Raw genomic sequence first — 22,614 nt, forward strand, 5'->3', positions numbered from 1 at the left:
TGACCCCAGCACTCTGGGATTAAGGAAACCCTGTCTGGAAAAACAAACACAAAAGCAAACAAACACTACCCCCCCAAAACAAAAAAAACAAAAAAAACATGGCCAGGAGGTGTGGCTCTTTCCTTCAGACATTAGTACTGTAGAGGTTGACTGTAATTCCATTTTAGGGGGCTGAAGCAGAAGTGCCATGAATTTCACCAGCTGGGACTACACAGTGAGAACCTGGTTTCGTTTGTTTTCTGTTTGTTTACAAACAAACAAAAACAACAGAAGAGGAAACACACCAACAACAGAGTCCGCTGAACTCTATTCTAAGTAACTGTGGCTGTGCTCGAATCTAGTATTTACAAGGGGAAAAAAAAGTTCTGTGGGAATATGATATTTCCTTTAAGATGCAATAGTTTTGCCACCTACTTTCCCAATCTGATCAAGTATGCCCCCTTGGATGGCCATGTAATCTCACTTGGAAATCTTCCTCAAGGCTTTGTCTTAAGAAGAAAGATCATAGTCTTGGTTCCAGTAACTGGTACTAAAAAGGAAGCTTCTGGCCACCAGGGTTACAATCATTTGCCTATGAATAGCTGAGGAAGTCGTTTTGTTGTTGTTTTATGTTATTATTATTATCATGCTTCTTATTATTATTTATTGACAGTGTCTCACCGTGTATCCCTGGCTGGATACTTGCTATGGACTACAGTGGCTTCAAACTCACAGGAATCCTCATGCCTCTGTCTCTGCAGTACTGGGATTAAAGGCATGCAACACCACACCCTGCCAAGACAGCTATATTTTCAGATTGCTCCAGTGTTTATTCCTTACTGTGATCTCCAAATACTCGGGGTATGTCTGAAGTCTTGAAGATCAGACGTCTTCATCCGGTAAGCATTAGGAAAGAGATTGGTGTTTAACAGAATAGAGCAGAATGTAACAAATTAAGCAGCACCATCTACGGTCCAGGCTTTTTTACCGTTGTCCTGTTTGTGGACCTCTGGGGTGTTGAGCATGCTGCGTGTTGGGCGAAATGGGAACTGCACTGGCGGAAGTGGATGCCTCTGACACTGCTAATTAAGGAATGTGGAACCCTTCCTTTCTGAGTCAGCACCGAGGTATGTAGAACTCTGCCCAGCTCTCTGCTTACTGCATGGAAGTTTAGAAATACAACCAGAGTAGAGTGTCTTGCCTTTTAACGTTTAAGAAGCAGGAAGGAGGTGCAGGGTGTGTGTGTGTGTGCCCTCTCAAGTGCTGGTTTAAACAGTCCCTCATCTTTGGAAGGGTTCAGGGTAGCTGGCCCTTTTATCATCGGATCATGCTTACTGCGTGGATTCTGATGGCACATTGCTGTCCCAAAAGAGCATTGTATGCACCAGTAACAAGCCCCAGTTTTCAGTCACTAGAGTTTCATAACAAGGAAAACATCTCACAAGGTTGTTAAGATTTTAGTTTTAAATTTCTTTTTGGGCAAAGACATCTTTCGTTTCAAAGGTTGCTATTGGCAGGTTTATGGGAAATAGAGAAAAACAGGAAGTAGAGAAAAGGTCATTCATATCCCATTATTGAAAAAAATGACTATTTAGAGTATTCTGAACAAATTTGAGGTGCATGTAAATAGAATAGCAAAAATAGTAGAATAGTCCTCTCCAAACCAGCACCTGGCTCTATAATTTCAATGTGTTAGCCACAACTGTTTCAATTCTCTCCTTTTATAATTTGGGAAAATATTATAAATTTTTATTTATCATGTCAGTTTTCTATAGGTTTCTGTATATATCTTTAAGTATATATATAGTTATGTATAATTTATTAAAGAATTTTACACATTCCATGTTTTACAGATAGTTTGTTGGTATCACATAATATTTAATCCATACTAAAAATTTCCCTAATAAGAAAATGTTTTCAATTCTTTCTTTGTTCTTCACATTTATTTATTTATGTGTATGTACATACATGGGACACATGTGGAGGCCAGAGGACAACTTTTGGAAGTGAGTTTTTCCCTTTTCCCTGTGGGTCCTGGGTATTGAACACACACAGGTCATGAGGCTTGGCACCCAGTTCCTTTACCAGCTGAGCCATCTCCCTGGCCTGATTTTTCTTTTATTCTTTTTTAGGGGAGGAGGTGTTTTGAGACAGACTTTCTTTATGTAGCTCTGGCTGTCCTGTATCTCACTCTGCAGACCAGGCTGGCCTTTAACCCACAGAGGTTCACTTGCCTCTGCCTCTTTACTGCAGCGATTAAAGGTGTGACCAGAGATGCTGGGCTGATTTAAATTTCTTGTTTATTTATTTTGGTTTTCTCTCTGTTATAAAGCCTAGGCTGAGCCTCTTGCTTCAGTCTCTGAAAGGCTGCAATTTCAGGCTTGGACCATTTGCATGGTGGATTTAAACATTTTTCATGTGTTCCAGCATTCTTCATCATCATCTTTTTGCTTTCTTAGAAAAAGATTTGTAGGTTTTTTTTTTTTTTTTTTTTTTGAGACTCAGAGATCCTGCCTCTGTCTCCCAATTTCTGGGTAAGCGTGTGTGTCACTATGCCTAGCTTAATTTGTATTATTTATTTATTAATTTTTGTTTTTTTGAGACTTTGTTCCCTGAGTAGCCTTAGCTGTCCTGGAACTTGATTTGTAGACCAGGCTGGATTCAAACTCACTGAGATCCACTGGCCTCTGGAGTACTGGGATTAAAGGCATGCACCACCACCTCTGGGCTTAGTGTAACTACATCTTGGATTTTCTATTTGCTATCAAAACTATCTCCCAATGGGCTACTACAAATTAAAATAAAGTTTCAATTAATTAATTTATTAATTAATTTCAGTAAGGGTCTCTGGTAGCTCAAACTGTCCTGGTACTTACTGTGTAGCCAAGCATGACCTGAAACTCCAGATACCCCTCCTCTTGTCTCGAAGTACAGGGGTCACATAAAGCTCTGATTTCATCTTTTTTGTTGTTGTTGTTTTGTTTTTCGAGACAGGGTTTCTCTGTGTAGCTTTGGAGTCTATCCTGGCACTCGCTCTTGAGACCAGGCTGGCCTGGAACTCACAAAGATCCGCCTGCCTCTGTCTCCCTAGTGCTGGGATTAAAGGCGTGTGCCACCAACGCCCCGCTCTGATTTAATCTTTAAAAGATTTATTTCATTTTTTATTTATGGGTATGTGTGTGTACAGGTGTGCAGGTACTAGGTGAGGCCAGAATAACATGGGACCCCATGTTAGAAATTACAGGCAGGTTGTGAGTGGCTGTTGCTGGGTTTTGGGATCTGAACTCTGTAAGAGCTTCAAGCCTCCTAATGGCTGAGCCCTTTAGGAGGGGCTGAGTCCAAGTTTTGATTTTAAAATGGCTGTGCCTGCTAGTGTGGAATAACTCCTTTGACTTGGGGAAGCGTGGGCATTTTATCTCTGTAGCTATTGTTGCTGGGCAATCTCCTCTCCTAAGAACTCTTTCTCCTCCGGGCCTGGGTCCTTAGGCTCCCTCCCAGCGCGGTCACTGCTGAATCCGGATGTATGAAGTCTGTAGGGCCCTTGCCTGTCTCCCCGCTATGGTACACGCGGACTGTACCAATTTACACCTCCATTTACAAAGGCTGAGCGAGGCCCTAGGAAGATGCTTCAAGGCGGAGCCTTTCAGAGTTCCTATAAATCAGTGGCCGCGGGAGGCCGCCTTGAGCTAGTCACGTGACGGTGCTCTTCTGAAAGTAAATACACATTTTCTTAAGCTATAAAAACATGGGCTTTGAGCACTGCCAAACAACCACAAAGTGACTTGGATTAAAAGGGAAAGCGGAGGACTTGTTGAAAATGTGGTAATGAAATGCTTTCCACCCGGGCCTGGGAGGGTGGAGGAGATGACCTTGTTGTCCAGGGGCCACTCTGCAGTGTGACCAGGCCTGCAGCGCCCGCTCCACTTATCATTCCTCTTATTTTCCTTTATACAGTGAGTATTGTATTTGTTTCCATATGGCCGAGTTCATGATGCAACACGAACGCTTTTGGCAGCCTTCTGTAAGAGGGTTTCCTCTGCAGCCTCACTCTGCTGGGTAGAACCACTTAGGCAAATTCGACTTTGTTTTCTTGGGGACACACTGTTTTTATTTGTGGGCTTCCAATCACGCTGTTCATTCTGTTCCCAGCATTATTGTTTCGTTTAAGGGATGTGTCTCCCGCTCGAAGTTGTTGCAGGAAACTCAGCTGTGTTGGTTTGGAGGTTTATGACCGCACCCCTCCCCCACCCCTTTGAGGAAGAGAAAGGAAACTCATTAGTGCGGGGGCGTTCGTGAGGGAGTGGGGAGAGCAACCATCACGGACCAGGGTAGTAGTTTTTTTTTTTATTTTTAATATTTTTTAATTCCTTGGCATTTTCCCTACATATGTATCATTTCTACTACTCAAAAGCCCAGTATCTGAATTTTAAATTCACTCTTAGCCGGGCGGGCAGTGTTGGAGCGCATTTTTAATCCCAGCTTTCCGGAGGGAGAGGCAGGTGGATCTGAGTTCCAGGCTAACCCGCCCTAACAGGTCAGGAAAGTTGGTCCAATTATCAGGTGTTTTGGCCCTTCCATGATGTCCAAGTAAGCCCTTCTAGAAGGACAACAAAACTCAGTCTCTTAAAGTATTTTTCAAGCCGGGCCTGGTGGCACAAGCCTTTAATCCCAGAACTCAGGAAGCAGAGGCACGGAATTACTGCAAATTCTGTACAGGAAGCTCCAGGCCAGCAACATAAAACTGTCTCAAAAGAAAAAAAAAAAGCAAAATTATTTCAAAAATAAAAAAATCCAGCTGTGCCGTGGTGGCGCTCACCTTTACTCCCAGCACTCTGGGGGCAGAAGGTGGATCTCTGTGAATTTTTAGGCTACAGAGTTCTAGAACAGCCAGGGCTACACAGAGAAACCCTGGCTCAAAAAAGCAAAATAAATAAAACTTATTTTTTTTTTTGTTTGTTTGTTTCAAGAAGGCGCCCTGACTTTTTTGTTTTTCCCCCTTGGTTTTTCGAGACAAGGTTTCTGTGTAACCCTGGCTGTCTTAGAACTCAGTCTGTAGCCTAGGCTAGCCTAAAAACTCACAGAGATCCACCTGCCTCTGCTTCCTCCCCCACCCCTCCCTCAGAGGCTGGGATTAAACGTTGTGTGCCACCAGCGGCCAGCTCTGGCTTGGTCTTTGTAAAAGTGTATCAACAATTAAAAAGAAAAATTATCAGGGGGATTGAGTCCGGAAAGTCTTGGGACACTGGGAAGGGGCAGAGATTAAGGGGCTCAGGGCAGATGTTGGCTTGCTGGCCATGTGCTCTGGGGTGCGAGCTCTCGCCTGGCACTCACAGTGGCACGCACTCTGCTGTGTCCCCACCCCGGCACTCGCACAAGTCAGTCTCGGTTGCATGGTGACCTGGGGGCCAGCCTGGGCTACATAAGCCGCTGGCTTAGCCAGATAACCACCCGAGGTCCCCACCCACTGTCAACCCAGGATCCCCGTGCCAACCAGAGCCAACCGGCAGGCTGAGCAGCCAAGGTTGCCCGGAACCTTCCGGAAGTCCACGCGGACTGCTGCGCTCACTTCCGGGCGAGCCTGGTACTAGTAGGTGCGTGCGGCCCCGCCCTGATCTCGCCTTGAGGGTTGGGCTAAGCCTTGTTCTTGCACGCCCATTGGCCGCATTTCCGTCGGCACGCCCTCTGCTTGGGGTTTAATTGCGGCTGGCTTTCCCGGCCAGTGTCCAGAAGGCAAGTCTGATGCCCCTGAGCTTGGCAGGTGCTTGGAGTTTGTGCGTTAAGGTATGTGCCGTCTAGCTCAGGACACAGTGTCCACAGTAAACAGACACAGGCTGAAGTCGGACACTGAGCCCCGCTCCCAAACCCCCCAGTGAACAAGGAGTGTCTGTGGGTGTCTGCCCCGGGGTGATGTCTTGGGGGGAGTCTATGGCCTTGGCCATTGGTATTGGGTGTCAGTTTGAGTACTGGGGGCGTTGAACCCAATGCCTCCCCAGCTCCGTGTACGTTTTTCTATTTTAAGGCAGGCTATATACTCTAAGAGGGTTGGTTTTGAACTCATACTGTTGTAGCCCAGGCAGGCCTTGAATTTGTAATCCTCAGGTCTCTGTCCCCAGTAGCTGGGATTGCAGGCCCAGAATCAGTAGTTTTTTTACCGGAGTGGTGTGCCTTTATGGGGTGCCTGGTGTGTGTCCAAACCTCCAACAAAGAATGTGAGTGTCTCCCAAGTACCGTTTCCTTAACAGCCAGGTGGTGAAGGTGGCCCAGTTGGCCGGTGAAACCTTGTTTTGGACCTCAGAAGTTTAAGTCAATATCAAGGGCATACAAAGGAGGGGGTTCCTATAGGGGTGGGCCCATACTTTGCCTCAAATTGATTTGACTGGGAAGACATATTCAGGAAGTGATTGCTGAGGGCCCAAACCCATCATAAATGTTATTGGTGTTTTGATTGGATCTGAAATGCCAAATGGCTTCATTTCAGCCAGATAACCTTGAATAAGAGAAGTTAGTAAGTCAGAAAGTTTGGTCAACTTGGATTTCCTATTTTCTGTAGGAGGTTATTATTTATTTTTGTTTTTTCAAGACAGGTTTCTCTTTGTAACAGCTTATTATTTTATTTTAAGACAGAATTTCATAGAGTTCATTTGCTATATAGCCAAGGGTGACCATGAACTGTTTATTTTTCTTTTTTTGAGATAAGGTATCACTGAGTAGCCCTGGCTGTCCTGGAACTCATTCTGTAGATCAGGCTGGCCTTGAAATCACAGAGCTCCACCTGCCCTACATGAGCTCTTAATCCTGCCTCAACCTCCCAAGTGCTGGGATTATAGGTATGTGCCAGCTGCCTGGCTGTAAGGGCATTTACACAATCCATTACTCAGAACTTATTCTGTAGCCCAGGCAGGTGCTTTCTTTTCTCTCTTCTTCTTCTTCTTTTTTTTTTTTTTTTTTTTTTGGTTTTTTGAGACAGGGTTTCTCTGTGTAGCTTTGGAGCCTATCCTGGCACTTACTCTGTAGAACAGGCTGGCCTCGAACTCATAGAGATCCACCAGCCTCTGCCTCCCGATGCTGGGATTAAAGGCATACACCATCAATGCCGGAATCCCAGTATGTTTTCTTGTTTTTCCTTTTTGTTTCTTTTCTTTTTCTTTCCCAAGACAGGGTTTCTCTGTGCAATAGCTCTGACTTGTCTTGGATTCTCCACTAGGCTGGCTTCCAGCTTACAGAGATCTACCTGCCTATGCCTCCCAGTGCTGGGATTAAAGGTGTGAGCTACCACACCCGGCCCTTTTTGTTTCTTCTATTACTAGTTATCATTGTAGTTGTAAAAGTGACCTGAAAATCGAACACACCTACTTATCTGAGTGGTTGCAGCCTTGGATGGTCTACTGTCTGAGGAGATGGGTCACTTAATAACAGAGCCAGTTTGTAAGTGTGCCCATCACTTAGCCAGGAGGTTTCAGGCAGCTGATACAAATTGCCCTACGTCAGTTTTTCAACTGGTTTCCATGCCAGGCTGGTCTTCCTGTTCCTTGAGCTTTTGGCCCCTAAGCCTGGAATGATCTAACTTCTGGGGCTCCCACCGTCACCTTCAAACCTTTGCAGAAAGAAAGAATGGAAGAAAAAGAAAGGAAGACAGACAGACAGACAGACAACCTGTAGGCATTCCATGTGTCCCTTGATGTCCTGTCTGATGTCATCCAGAGCTAGCTTCAGAGCTTCTGTGGCATTCCCTCTTTATAGAGTGCTTGTCCTGGCTGCGTGGACTTAAGCTAACTCTCTGAATAGAAGGCAGGTTCTTGAAGGGGAGATCCGTTTACTTCATGTTGTGGAAGGAAGGAAGCAAGTGTCTCAACACTTGGATCTTCTATTTAATTACATAAACATACGCCTGGGTTTTCCGTCCACTTCTTACTTAATATAAATATTTAAGCCCAGGTATGGTGGTGCACACATTTAATCCCAGCACCAGAGAGGCAGAGGCAGGTGGATCTCTTTGAGTTCCAGCCAGGGCTACATAGTGAGTCTTAAAAAAAAAAAATATTGTTTTTGGTCACAGGAGGTTGTTCTCTAAGCACCTACTATGTACCACACACTATTCTAGGTGCTGGAGACATGGCAAGAAACCAGAAAGAACAAAGTGACTATCCTCAAACATACTAGACTTGGTCTTTCTTTCAAGACAGGGCTTCTCTGTGTAACCTATAGTAGGAAATTACCAATACGGAGTCAGGTAGAAATATAAGGGTATTTAATAGGGAAAAGCCTTACTTACAGAGCGAACCAGCCAGCCGGTGGTAGTCTGTACAGCAAGAAGCAAAGAGAGACCGAGACCGAAACTGAAACACAGTCCCCCTACTCACTCTGACCACGCCCTCACAAGCCCTCAGGTACTCCTGTAGCCAGCCCCTAAGAAGGCGTGGCTACAGCTTCCCCTACAGTAACCCTGGCTGGCCTCTCTCCCTCACAGAGATCCCCCTGCCTCTGCAGTGCTGGGATTGAAGGTGTTCCCAGTCAGATTGGACATTTGATGTGATTAGTGTTAGATCCTGAGGGAAGAATGGGGTCTCTGAAGGGGACAGGGCTGCAGGGTTATGGTTATGCCAGACAGCCTGGAAGGCTTCTCTTTTCTTAGGGGCTGGAATTAAACTCAGGGTTTTATACAAGTCCTCTGACCACGGAGATGCCAAACCCTTGCACATAGCTTTGTGCATGTATGTGGTACTTCATGTGTCAGGGGAACCTGAAAGCCAGGGAAGGGGACAGGCGGCAAAGAATACATCAAATGTTTATAAAACTATACTTCAGTGGCAGAGTGCTTGCCTAGTATGTACAAGGCCCTGGATGCAATGCCAAAAAAAAATTATTTTTAGGTCTTTCTCCTAGATGTGTGTGTGTGAGTATAATTATAAACATGTATACATATATACATACATGTACACACACACATTTGGAGATGGACTATCACTTTAGCCCAGGCTGTTTTGAACTGGGGATTTCTGCAAAACCATAATTTTATTTTTGATTGACCTATGATGATTGTGTTTATATATGGGGGTACAATGTCATGTTATTTAAAGGTATATGCAGTAGAATGAGAAACTGAAGCTGATTAATGAATACATTATCTTATATATTTTTGGTGTGTGTGTTGAAAACATTTTTTCTTTTTTTTTAAATTAATTATTTATTTTTGGTTCTTTTTCTAGACAGGATTTCTCTGCGTTCTTTTTTTTTTTTATTTGTTTTTCTTGAGACATGGCTTCTCTATGTAGCCCTAGAGGCCCTGGAATTCACTCTGTGGGTTCTGAACATAGATATCCGCCAGCCTCTGCCTCCCAAGTGACTGGGTTTCTCTGTATTGCTTTGGAGGCTGTCCTGGAACTTTCTCTGTAGACCAGGCTGGCATGAACTCACAGAGATGCCTCTGCCTCCTGAGTGCTGGGCTCAATATATATATATATTATATATATATATAATATATATATATAATATTATATACTTACTTTTTAGACAGGGTCTTGCTATGTAGCCCAGCGTGGCCTGGAACATTTGGTGATCCTCCTGCCTCAGAACTGCTTCTCAAGTACTGGGGATCACATACCAGTACTACCATGCATTTAGAATATTTAAAATTTCTTAATACACACATACTATAATCACTACATTAGTGTTGTAAGACAAGATCCAGCCGCCTGAGAACTCTGATTCTTTTATTGCTAATATAAACTGCTGTTTATATTCTGAAATGTGACTTTTCAAAGTTTCAAGATTTTCCTTGTTTACAATGATTGTATTTGCCCCTCTCATATATGACCTATGACCTCCTGGGTAGATACTTATTTGTGTTTAAATTAGGTGAACATCTACTTCTGTTAAAATAGAAGCCTCAGGAAGGTAGGACTCCTGTAATTACTACTTAGCTCAGTTGCTTGGGAGAAAGGAATGGACTGTAAATATTTACCAAGTGAATCATGCTTGGAGGTTGGCTGGGGCCACAATATAGTTTTGCATCCTGGTGTTCGGACAGAGAACTGAGTCATGTTCTGGTAAAATAGGAGATTTTTCATACAGGGCAGAAGTGCAGTGGTCATTGTGTGGCTGGGTGGAAGATGGGGTCAGGAGGGTGAGGATGAGGTGATGCAGATGGGAGGGGTCAAGGATGAGGGGAGAAGGAAAGGACCCTGAGAGAGATGTGCCCCACGAGGACATGTACGTACCTTTGTGGGCACGGTGAAGGAGGTATGGGGGGAGTTGGTGCCTACATTGGGATTTTTATTTTAGTTTTTTTTGGAGACAGGATCTCCTGTAGACCAGGTAGCTCTTGAACTTGCTGTGTGGCTGAGGTTGACCTGAAACTCTGGACTCCTGCCCCCAGCTCTCAGGGCTGGCATTATAGGCATGGGCTGCCAGGGGCTACCACAGGCCCAGCTTTAGTGTTTGCCTTTCTGTATAGCTCAGGCTGGTTTCAGATTTGTAATCCTTCTGCCTCAGCTTCCTGACCACTGAGATTATAGGCCTGCATTGGCAACACTGGCGCTGTGAGATTGGTTTATTTATTGAGATAGGGACTTAAGGAGTCAGGAGGTCTTGAAGTGCTGGGATAACAGGCTTGTGACATCATGGCTGTCTGGGACATTTATTTATGGGGAAAATTACAGTGAGAGAGAGAGAGAGAGACAGAGAGACAGAGAGACAGAGAGACAGAGAGAGAGAGAGAGAGAGAGAGAGAGAGAGAGAGAGAGAGAGAGAGTTTATATACTAGCACTCATGAGTATATGGCACTCACATGGAGGTCACAGGACAGACATCCTTTGGGAGGTAGTTGTCCACCACGTGGGTCCTGGAGAATCTTAACTGAGGTTGTCCAGTCTAGTTTGGCAGCAAGTGTTTTTACCTGCTGAGCCATCTCTCAGGTTTTTTTTGTTTGTTTGTTTTTTGTTTGTTTGTTTTTGTTTTGTTTTTGTTTTTTTGAGACAGAACTATCTTGGAACTTGCTTTGTAGACTAGGCTGCTCTTAAACTTGTCCTGGTCCCCCTGGCTCTGCCTCCCAAGTTGACAGGCAGGGATGCCCTGACTATTTACATTTTAGAAACATTTATTGCCTTCTGCCCAGTGGGGAGAGCCCTGATCCGGACATTGATTTCTTTTTCTTTTTCTTTTTGTTTTTTGTTTGATTGTTTGAGACAGGGTTTCTCTGTGAAACAGTCCTGGCTGTCCTGAAACTCACTCTGTAGACCAGGCTGGCCTGCAGCTCACAAAGATCGACCTGTCTCAGCAGGGTTCTTAGCCACTAATCCTTCTCTATAGTCTTCACATGATCTGGTTCTAACCGTCTACCTGGTTTGGAAGCCTTTGTTGCAGATTTTACTTTTAGTCTTAAGAGACTCAGGATTTGAGGTAGGGCTGTGGTGGCACCAAGCTTGAATATTGAACCAATTGGAGATGGAACTATTTGAGTTGTTGGAATGGGGGAGATGACTTGAGCCAGGGACATGGGGAGACCAGTAGAGAGGGTTGAGGGGAATCAGGATGGTGTGAGGCCACAGACTGAGAGGGTTGACACATTAACCGCTCTGTGGAGTGCTGTTGATGGCAGAATGAGGGAAGAAAATTAACCTTTGATACCCTACTGCAACCCGACTCAACCCCCCAGGCTTTGCCATGATCTCGTTAACTCATTAATATATTTAATGTATATTCATTTTTCCTTTTTTCCCCATTTTTCCAGACAGGGTTTCTCTGTAGCTTTGGAGCCTGTTTTGGAACTCGTTCTGTAGACCAGGCAGGCCTTGAACTCAGAGATCCGCCTGCCTCTGGCTCCTCAGTTCTGGGATTAAAGGTGTTCGCCACCACTACCAGGCTTCTTTTTTTTTTTTTTTAAATCTCTCTCTCTCTCTCTCTCTCTCTCTCTCTCTCTCTCTCTCTCTCTCTCTCTTTCTCTCTCTCTTTCTTTCTTTCTCTTTGGTGTTTCAAGACAGGGTTTCCTTGTGCAGTTCTGGCTGTCCTGAGAATCCTCTGTAGACCAGGCTGGCCTTGAACTCAGAGATCCACCTGCTGCTGCCTCCCAAGTGCTGGGATTAAAGGTCTGAGCCACCACTGCCCAGCCATATCTTTTGTTCTTCTTTTTTTTTTTTCTTTCCCAAAATTTTTGGGGTAGTAGAGTTTGACTTCAAGCTGATGGTCCTTCTGACTCAAATACCAGGATTACAGGTGCTAGCAACCACGTCCTGTGCTCCTGTGCGTTCCTGGGGACCAGACCTAGGGCTCTGTGTATGCTAGGCAACACTTTTTCCAGTAAGTGTGTGTGTGTGTGTGTGGTGTGTGTGTGTGTGTGTGTGTCTGTGTCTGTGTCTGTGTCTGTGTGTGTCTCTGTCTGTCTGTCTGTCTGTCTGTCTGTCTGTCTGTCTGTCTGTCTGTGTCTAATGAGGTAGTGTCTCTTGCTGGGTCACACAGGCTGGTGGGGAACTCCTCATTCTCCTGGCTTAACCTTCCCCAGTTCTGTGCTTACAGAGCTAGACTACCACACCTGGTTATAATGACCATGGCTTGATTTCCTTCCGGGAAGGGATTCTCTGCTTCTCTCCAGTTCCCTTCTGTCTGTCTCAGGAGATAAGCCCAGGAAGGACAAGGACTCATTGTTTTCCTTTCACTCTGCCTTCTTTGTCCACAGTGGGCTCAGGGTACCCAGAAGGTACTCAGTGGGTCTCATTAAGTCTCCAGAGTCCTATAGAGATACATGTTATTTCTGCAGGCATTCTAGATAATTGTATTACCTTTATATTTCTTGTCATGGTCACCTTCCATTTTCATTTCCATTTTGCAGTACTGGGGATGTATTCTAGGGCCTCTTGCATGCCAGGGAAGTGCTCTACCATTGAGCTACATCTCCAGCCCTGCTTTGTTTTGACACAGGGTCTCCTTCTGCCTCAGCCTCCTCAGTGTTTAGGATCTTGGACATCCAGCATCATGATTAGTTTATTTTGTTAATATTTTTGAAACAGACTCTCATGGAGCTCAGGCTACTCTAGAGCTCTGGCTGATCCTCCTGTCTTTCTCTTGCATGCTGAGGTTACAGCGCCGTACTATCAGATCTTTAGTTAACTAATTGAGAGTCTCACTATAAATAAGGGTGGTCACAGACTTGCAGAGATTTACCTGACTCTGTCTCTTTAAAGGCTAGTACCTTCACTTCTTCTTTTTGTTTTTATTACTTTGAGACAGGGTTTCAGGTTGCTTAGGTTGGTCTTGAACTTGTGAGCAGCTAGAGTTACTGCCCTGAGCCACCAGGCCAGGTTTACCACATCCTTTTCTAGGTAAGGAAACCGTAACAGGGATTAAATAATAGTCTAGGATTATGTAACTTTTTAAAATAATTTATTTATTTTTATTTGCATTGGTGTTTTTTTGCCTGCATGTATGTCTGTCTGAGGGTGTTAGATATTGGAGTTGCAGACAGTTGTGTGCTGCCATGTGGGTGCTAGGATTGAATCCAGGTCTCCTGGAAGGCCAGTCAGTGCTTGTAACCACTGAGCCATCTTTCCAGCCCTGATTATGTAACTCTTAAGTGGTGCAGCCTGAGGATTTGAGCCACAGTGAAGGGAGAGGATGTTCTTGTCCAGGCCGCCATGTCAGATCCCTCAGACGAGAAGGCCTGGTAAGCATTTTTGGTTTTGTAGAGTGGGAAGTGATGGTGGTAGGGGCAGTGCAGGTGGTGGGAGACCCTGGTCTAACAAGACTGCTGGTTGATGTGTGTAGGATTTGAAGTCAGGCCCCTGCTAAGACTTTGAGACTTGAGTTAGGTCAGACCCAAAGGCTAGGCAGGATGGCTAGGGAAGCTGTGTTGTTGCCAAGCGCAATGGGAAACCAGTGAGCAGGGTGGTGAAGGCCTACTCTCCATTGTGAAGGTTGTCCTTTGTTATGGGTGGAAAAAACATGAAGGCCAAGCTGTGTAGATCTGAGAAACATGTAAATGGTCACTGTGTGTGACTAGAGGAGGGAACTGAGTGCCCCACAGCAGGCTGGGATTAGAGAACCAATGAACTGACAGACGTGAGATTCAAAATATATTTGAGGTGCTTGGGAATTGAACCTGGGGCCTTTTGCATGTTTGGTGAGTGCTCTACCAACTCAACCTTGTTCCCAGCTCCAAAGTTGAAAATATAGGATGTGCTGGTAAATGTATATATGTGTAAAATCTAATGGAGCTATTTGTAGGGAAGAAAAGTTTATTAATTATAATGCAAGGTGGCAGCAGACTGAGCAGTTAACTAGAATATTCCTGTAGCTTTAAAATAATTTAATATTTAATAACAATAACAAATATTATCAATATAATATTGACAATATAGTAATAATAGTAAATATAAAATAATAATAATAATAATAATAACAACTGCTCTTTGAGACAAGGTCTCTCTACATAGCCCTGGCTGCCCTGGAACTCCCTATGTACATCAGGATAGCCTCAGAAGCACAGAAATCTGCTGCCTCTGCTTCCAGAGTGCTGGCATTAAAGGGCATGCATCACCATGCCCTGTTGTTATTATTTTGAGACAAGGACTAATGATACAGTCCAGACTCGGCTCAATCTCAGTGGCTGAGAACGACCTTGAACACTTGATCCTTCTGCCTCCATCTCCCCAGGGCTGGGATTTCAGCCATGGCTACCATGCTTTGTTTATGTAGTGCTGGAGATAGATACAGGCTTCCTGCATGCAGGGAAGCACACCACCACCTGAACTATATTCCCAGTCCTGCTTTTTTTTTTTTTTTTTTTAGGAGACAGGGTCTCATGTATTCAGACTAGCCTTGAATGCCTTGATCTGCCTGATTCCAAAGTTTTAGTTTGAGTGTGTGAATAGAAAATGGTTCTCTTGATTTCAACGGTAGCCATGATTGGATTTTAAGGATTTTTACTTTTCTCTGTTTCTTTTCCCTTGTCCCATCGGGAAAACCTGTTGAGTGCAAGAAGTTTTGAGAGGGGCTTCTCTGAGAATGTTATATTTATAAATCTTTAAGGCAGTTTCCACGAATATTTTGAGAGAAGGCAATCTTGGGAAACAAGCAATATTAGAGGAAGAAATAGTTGTGCCTGTAAAGGGGTTAACAAAGTTACCAAAGGGACAGATGTCCTTAGAATCAAATGGTATTCTTTACCCAATTGAGGTTGATTTAGTCAATCAAGTCGGATTATATCTCAACCTCTATTTAAATTGAGCTTTACTCTTAGCCCCTCCCTTTTTGGTTTGCTTGTAAAAACCAGCAATCACCTCTCCTCCTGTATTGTTCCCGGCCAGGTGGAGTGGCAGGCTCCTAGGATTTCCAGGGTCCAGCACCGCCTTCCCTCCTGAAAGGTAACTTCTGCCATCTACTTTCCTCTTACCTTTTGAGTATTTTCAAAACTGATGACTTCCATGGGTTTGAAATTTAGGAAGAAAAAAGTGGAGTGCCCTCCCTCGGCTTTGTTATCTCTCCCTAATTTAGTGCTTTCAGTCTTGGGAAGAGGGCTGCCCCTGGCTCCCTCTCAAATGTCCTTTGTAGTTGTAAATGCAGGTTCGCCTAACTTTTTCTGTTTCCTGCTGCCTGCAGTTTTTCTGGTTTTCCTGCCCTGCACACTGAGTTCTTTTGAGCTTGTGTGCCGTTTCTGCTGCAGCTCCAGGGATTTCGTTTCCAAGTTGTTTCTCTGTAATCTGTTCCACAGTGAAATAAATACTTAGGAACGATTATATTCCATCTGCACTTCTAATTAGGACTTAGTCTCAAAAAGATAATTCCTGTAGATAGTATATACAGGAAACCAGGCTTGCTCTTGTTTTTGTAAGATTTTCGAATACAGGCAGGATCTGGATAGAAAATCAGATGTTAGTTCAAGGAAGAGGCCTGCTAGCACTAAGATGAAATCAGAGATAATGGTGTGATTTTTATAAGCGCACACTGGGAAATGTGTCGGGGGGAGGGTGTTTGGGAGACATGGCTGAGGTTTGTCGGGTCCAGGAGGTGGTGGGATGGAGCCTGAGTTTGGGTACACGTGCAGATCCCAGCATCAGGGACGGAAAAGCCGGCTCCCACTCTCGGTGGCTGCGTCCTCCAGCACCTGATTCCTTTAGAGGTAGCGCAGCCTGGGAAGTGAGTGATGGCGAAGCTGGGTTCCGCGTGGGCGGGGCCAAGGCCGTGGAGACCAACGTTCGATTTTTCAGTTTCCACTTCGCCCAGGAGTGGGGAGTTCTTAGCTGCTTATTACGAAACCAAACGTCCCTCGTATTCTCCTGTGACTTTCCGACTTTTAATTGTGTCTAACGACCCACGCTTCCCAAATCAACGCGAGGCACGAGCCTCCGCATTCTAAGGCAGGAATTCCGATCCCTCCACGTCCCTTGGAAAACACGGTGTGTGTTTGCAAGCGCAGCCGTCACTGGCAGAATTTTGCAACGATTTCCCAGTTTTGTTGGCACATCTCCAGGAGGGAAGGTTCTTTGTAATTCTTTGCTCAGACAGACATCAGGATCACACACAAATCTCTTAGCAGATAGACCAGGGAAGGCAGTTCTCTTTCAATTTTAAAAGCTACAACATAGTAAGTTTTTTTTTTTTTATTATCCCTTTTATTTGTGATGGGGGGAGGAAGGGGAGGAGAAACAGTAACAGACCGTCTCATGCCAAAATGGCTTAGAGTGGTGGCTTTGTGAGGGCACAGAGGAAAAACACCCCCCCCCCCCCCTTTTTCTTCCTTTGCTCTGAAAATAACTCCGTAGCTACAAGGTCTGAGAGCCCGAGTCTCATTGTTCTTAGCCATACGATTATTTGTCAAAATATTTGACTGTTTCCCTATAGCTGCCGAGAAGTTTGGACTTTCCTTTATGCTCCATCTCCACACTAGGATTTTTAACTCTCAGCACTATTGTGTTTACAGTATGCAAGGCTTCGGGGTGCAAAGGTTATCCATTAACATGTAGACTGAGGCTACACTTAGGCTTAGCCTCAGCCTCCATCCACTTTACTTGGCCATAGTTTTCTTTGTTTTGTATCAAAGCTACCCCCCTCCCCCCATCGTTTTTTGGGACAAAGTTAAATGAAGTCTCCTGCTTATGAATGTTTGCAGAGCTGTTGCGTGTAGAACGTGAATATTCAAAAGGCTTTAACCGATACTTTAAAGAAAGATTAATCTGCGGTGAGAAAAGGAGCCCCGGTACTAAAGATGATGGATATCTTACGTAGTTGAATGAGAATCAGGGCTGGCTTAAGGATCTATTCCAGCGCTGCTAATTAATTGTGAGTAAGTAATTGATTCACTTCCTTTGAAAAAAAAGACTAACGAGACCATATGTGGGTTGGTAGTTATGTAAAACGACAGCAGAAACATTCTACAAGGCAGATTCTTGCCCCTTGATAAGCTGGCTTCTTGAATTCTTCCTATTTATTAGGGACTGCGTTGCTTACCAGTTCCGGTCGGTTTTTTTTTTTTGCCCCCCCCTTCTTTTGATTTAGGAAATGAGTATGAATGCTTTATTGATGTTTTCCCACTTTTTGACACACGAAGGGCCACCTTGAAAAAGAAACTAGTTGGCCTTTCTGTATGAAGGAATAGATGTATTTTATATTTGAGTTCATTTGCATTTTGGAGCAGAGAAATTATTGGATGTGATTGTGGCCGCCATAGTTCCTCCCTGGGGCTTGCTTAAAAACAGGGGCGTCTGTCCCAGGCCTTTGGAGTGATCACCTTTCCCTGTCTTTTCTTCTTTCATCTTTTCTGAGTCAGGAACACAACCGTGGGGAAACGTTTTTAGGGAGTTGGGCGTCAGGGGGGGCTTTGTTCGTTTTTGAGCCCACTTTTAAGCCTAGTTTCACCCAAGTGAATTTCTATGCAAATTCAGTAGATTTGTGGTACCAAGCCCAAATCAGACACGAAATTATAATAGAAAGGCAAGCCCAGGGTCTTAAGGGAAAAAAGACAATTAGCTTTATGAAGATACTAATTTGGGGGAATGTACTGCTCCTCACACTGAAGCTCTGAAAAGTGTTTTCCTTTTCCCTTCTTGTGAACACCGCTATCCTGTGAGCTCCCCAAAGCCAGTGGCAAGTTTTTTTTTTTTTTTGTTCCTGATTGTGGGCGACCCGGGAGTTGGGCAACCAGCTCCTCCCGTCCCCTCCCCTCTCCGGGCGCACCTTGCGAGGGGGGGAGGCAGCGAGGGGGGTTGGCGGTGCGCCTGCGCGCTGCGCTGTGCTCGCAGCCCCCCCCACTCCAGAATACCTGTCACTGGAACCGCCCGGGCGCGAGCGCGCCACGTTAGGCCGGATGGCGGGAGGTGGAGCGGGGCGCGCGTGCGCGGGAGCCCGTGGGGCGGGAGCGGGGTGCGCGCGCCGCTCTGCGGGGCTCGCGCCTCGGGGGCCGTGGGGGGCGTGGCGGCACCGGTGGGCGGGTCAGGGGTGCGCTTGCGCACACGCTGGGGCGCCGAGGGGGCGTGACAGGCGCGCCTGGGGCGGGGCGTCGGGCGGCGCGGCCGGGGGGGAGGGCGCAACAGCTGCTGCGAGCACTTTCTGCCCCAACAGTCCCCCCCCGCCGGACGCCGGCCGCCGCCCGCCGCCCGCCCGCCCGCCCGCCCGCCCGCCCCGCGCAGGGACCCGCGCGCCTGCACTGTCCCGCGCGGACGAGTAGGGGGGCGCCCGCGCCGCTCCTCGCCCCGCGCCGGAGGTGAGCCCGGCCCCCGGAGCCGCTGTGTGGGTGGGGGTCCCGGCACCCGCGGCCGTGGGAGGCGGGCACGGAGCGGCCCCGGCGGGGCCCGCGCCGTCGGGCCCGCGGCGGACGCACAAAGGCCGCGCTGCCCTCGCCGCGGGTTCGGCCCGCGGCCGGGGCGGTGCAGCCGGACGGCCGCAGGTAAAGGGGCTCCGGGTCCGCGTCCCCACGGCCGGGGCAGCGCGTGGGGCTGGGAGGGACGGCCGAGACAATAGCCCGCCGGCGCGGCGTGACCGTCGGGGGTCCGCGCCCCCTCCGGACCGGCTTCCCGCGAGTGAGGGGAAGGTGTTCGGTTTCACGCCCAAACTTAGAACGCCCCGCAAACTCCCGTGGGAAGTTCGTGCGGGGCAGCGGGAGGCGGAACCGCACGCTGGAGGGTGCGGCCCCGAGCGCCTCAGTTTAGCCCCGACGCGGGCGAGCGGGCGGGCGGGCGCACGGTGAAGGGCGCCCCCGCCGCGGACCCTCGGAGCACGGGAAGCGCATTCTTGGGCGGGGAGAGTGGGGGTGGGGACGGCAGGCGGGGGATTTTTCCCAGAAGGTTTTCCTCCTGAAGTGAGCCGAAGCCCTGGGGTCTCCCCATCTGGGACCCCCCCACCCAGTGGGGGCCGGTTCGCATTCGGGCAGTAGAAACTTTATAACTTTCTATTGTTTGGTTCCGGGTGGGGGGCAGGGTGGTCGTTCCCAGACGGAAGGTTTGTGTCCTTGAGCCTTAGCTTCTCTTTCTGAGAAACAGGCATTCCTGAGCACGCCTTGATTAAGGGGAGCCAGCCTGGGGTCCTTGGTTGTGTGGCACCATGTGTGCCACGGGATCCCGTGGCCAGTTTCCTGATTTTGGGGATGGGTTGGAGCCATTAAGCTGTGTGTTTTAAGAGGCCTAGGTCTGATTTAGTTCAGGTTGATTCAATTATGTCTTCATCGCTTTTGAGTTGGTTGAATAACTTGACATGAGATTAAGGCCAACAAAAGAGGCAGGGTAGCTACAGCTGCTGGCCAGGCCTGGAGACTAGGTAGGGGCCTCAGGGGGCCTTTCACCTCTCTTTGTAAGTGAAGGACGTCCAGACCCTTCTTCTTGACTACTTTTCCCCAAGTGGATCGACTACCCTGATTGGTACCAAATCAGATTTCAGGCGCCCAATTTTTGCTTCGAGTAGGCTAAGAGGTCTCACACCCTCCCCCCAAGTTATTTTCTGTAGTGACAAGTGCAGAGAACTAATCTAATTGCTGACTGAAAATAAATGTGACCGTCAGACCACTACTCTGTGCTTACTTAGTTAATGTACCGAGAACTTTTAAGGTGTGTCCTTAATGGCAGATGACTTTTTTCTTCCTGAGAAGTCCTATTTATTTTAGATACTGTTTTGCAGACTTCTGGAGTTCACTGAAGCATTTTTCCATTTTGTTTCTTTTGATTTTCATTTTGAATCCTGGTCGATCTATTATTGGGAATCACCCACAAGCCCCCCCCCCAATCCTGCCACTTTCCCAGTGTGTAAGTATAAAATCCAAGAGGCAGTGACCTCTAAAGATTTTACTCTCCTATGCATGTAGGAAATAGAGGGAAAGAAAGACTGAGGAAAGACATTTCTTTAGGCTTCCAGCTGCTTTTAATCCTTTTACCCTCCCAGCACCATCTCCCACTTTTGCAGTCTGATCTTTTTCAGTGTTAGAATTCATGAGATTGAAGTTTAGTAATTGTCTTGGCTTCGTATTATTCCCTTTCACTTCTTACTTTAAAAAAGGAACTAAGATACCACTTAGAAAAATTTTCCCCTTTATGCTGAAGAATCTATTTTAATAATAGCACTCTCTTTCTTTTCCCCAGGTGGTAGGGGAGGGAGAGGGGGAGAAAGTTCTGACTCTGGCTTCTGAGTTGGGGGGTGGGGGTTGCACTCTTTTTTTTTTTTTTGACAGAGAAAGTTGGGGGTGGCTAGGAACCCCCAATCCTTTTCCAGTGGGCTTGTTTTAGAGGAAATCTGAAAATAAGACTTAATCAAGTCTCTTAAAAAGTGATGAAATAATTAAGGCATCCAATGGCCCTCCATGACTCAGTCTGTACCCTGCTAGCAGATAAGTGCTAATCACCTTTCTCTCCCTTCCATCACTTTAGTAGGAAACGTGTTTTCCCACAGCAGGGCTGCCCAGCCTCAGCCTAGGAGCCCACTTAATTCTGAGCTGTCTGATTAGAGCCTCGGGGTTCCAAGAGATGAGCATGAGCTCCTTCTCCACTTTATTAAATGACATTTCCCAGTTGTTCTAAACATGGTATTGGTTGATAAGAACTTTGGAGTAGTTTTAATGACCCTTGACTGTCTTAAAAACAGGACTTTGTAAAAGATCTGCTCTCCCATTGCCATGAAAACAAATGACGGGGGCCTTAAAAATACTGTATGGGAAGCTTCATTTCCAGTCACTCAGAAAACAGTTTGAGATTGTCCCATCTAATGTGCTGCTTGTGGGTTTTTGAGGTCACTGGCTATAATTTGTTTTAAATGGCTGGTTCCTGATTTCCTGTTTCAGTTTAATCCCGTGGCAGTATGTGTAATTAATAATTTGGGAAGTTGAAGCTGAATTATCAAGAAGTGGGTTTCCCAGCTTCAGAATTAGAAGGAACAACACAAGGCAGTTTGGGTAAACTGTCGGGTATTCTAGTGTCAGAGTGTGCCATCTCAAATGATCACAACTGAGCATATGGAATAGTTTTAATTCACCAGGGTTATTAAAAAATAGAAACCTGGAAGACCAGTATAAGGCAGCTACCAAAATTGAATTAAAGGATTCCAGTCCTATTAAATATTCTGAACCAGGAAGGGCTTAGCTACAGGCATGTAAGTTGAAGCTGTGACAATAGAGGAGTCTCAGTTCACACACCTCAGCTCCAGGGTTTTCAGGGGGAATGGTGTTAACTATTTTAAATGCACGTGGAAAAAGGTGTATCATTACACAAAGACTTGGGGGAATGTCTTCACTCCTCTGTGGTGGTGGTGGGGGAAGTCTGGTGGAATACCACTTAATGGCCTCATTGTGGGGGCACACTAGGAAAGTGTAAAAAGCTGGCCTTTCAGTTAGGTGATCTGGATTAAGGTTCTCGGTCAGCCAGTAATATAGCCAGACAAATTTGCAATGGTATGTGGGCCAGAGGGTTTTGAATTCAGACCACGAGGGCAGATAGAAATCTTGCCTTTAAGGAAGTGTGTATGAGTGTGTGGGGGTGGGGTGGGGGGCACATACCACCATTCTCTCCTAAAAAATCTTCATCTCCTCATGAGTGAGTTCAGTTCTTGGACTTGTCTAGCTTCCAAATGGGCAGGGGGGCCCCTGTTAGCCAGCTGCCACTACACATTACCCTTTTATGTTGCACTACATAGAAAACTTCGCATGTGAACGTTTGTTGGCTATACTGTTCTAAAAAGCCATTGCTTCCTGCCCAGGCTAGCAACATCAGAGTTACTGGAAATTTGGGGCCAGTTTGGTAATTTTATGATAAAGTTGGGAAATACAATACTAACCCTGAAAAGACAGCTGAGCAGAGGTGAACAAGGGGGATGAGTTGACCACCCCCACCCCTGGATCCCTACGCTACCCCCAAGGCCGTTTTTTTTTTTTTTTTTTTTTTTTTAAATGGGTGATTGTAATCTTTCATGTTTAAGACAGTGCTGAATGGCCAGGTGGCTTTTTACTGTCTCAGAGCAGGATAATGTAAAATCATATTTAGTTACCTCAAAAGAAGCAGTTTGTTTGACACTCTCCATAAGTGAATGTTTCAAAAGGACAAAATTCAGTTTTGGTGGCAGTTTTTATTTCCTAGTAGCTGCTGACTTAAACTCTAACCTTTAAATCTCTCCAACAGTGATTGGTCTTATTCATTGCGAGATTTTATTTAGTTTGAGATGTGGACAGGTAACTGA

The 22,614-nt window shown here is 46.1% G+C and overlaps 1 protein-coding gene across 6 annotated transcripts in view; it reads left to right on the plus strand.

Annotated features, from left to right (window-relative positions):
• Window positions 1-541: 541 nt before the first annotated feature.
• The window catches only part of Znf217 (zinc finger protein 217), a 40,643-nt gene continuing 18,570 nt past the window's right edge, over window positions 542-22,614 (plus strand). For 2 of the 6 annotated variants that reach the window (XM_027423296.2, XM_027423307.2), the window contains exon 1: window positions 18,539-18,667. The gene's annotated coding sequence lies outside the window, so the exon portion shown is untranslated. Of the gene's footprint in view, window positions 879-15,291; window positions 15,333-16,450; window positions 16,553-18,538; window positions 18,668-18,712; window positions 18,851-22,614 lie in introns of those variants that run through there. The other 4 variants (XM_027423297.2, XM_027423298.2, XM_027423301.2 and 1 more) reach the window with 4 other exon arrangements.

This window comes from Cricetulus griseus, chromosome 6 (assembly GCF_003668045.3).
Source record: "Cricetulus griseus strain 17A/GY chromosome 6, alternate assembly CriGri-PICRH-1.0, whole genome shotgun sequence".
NCBI classification, from domain to species: Eukaryota; Metazoa; Chordata; class Mammalia; order Rodentia; family Cricetidae; genus Cricetulus; species Cricetulus griseus.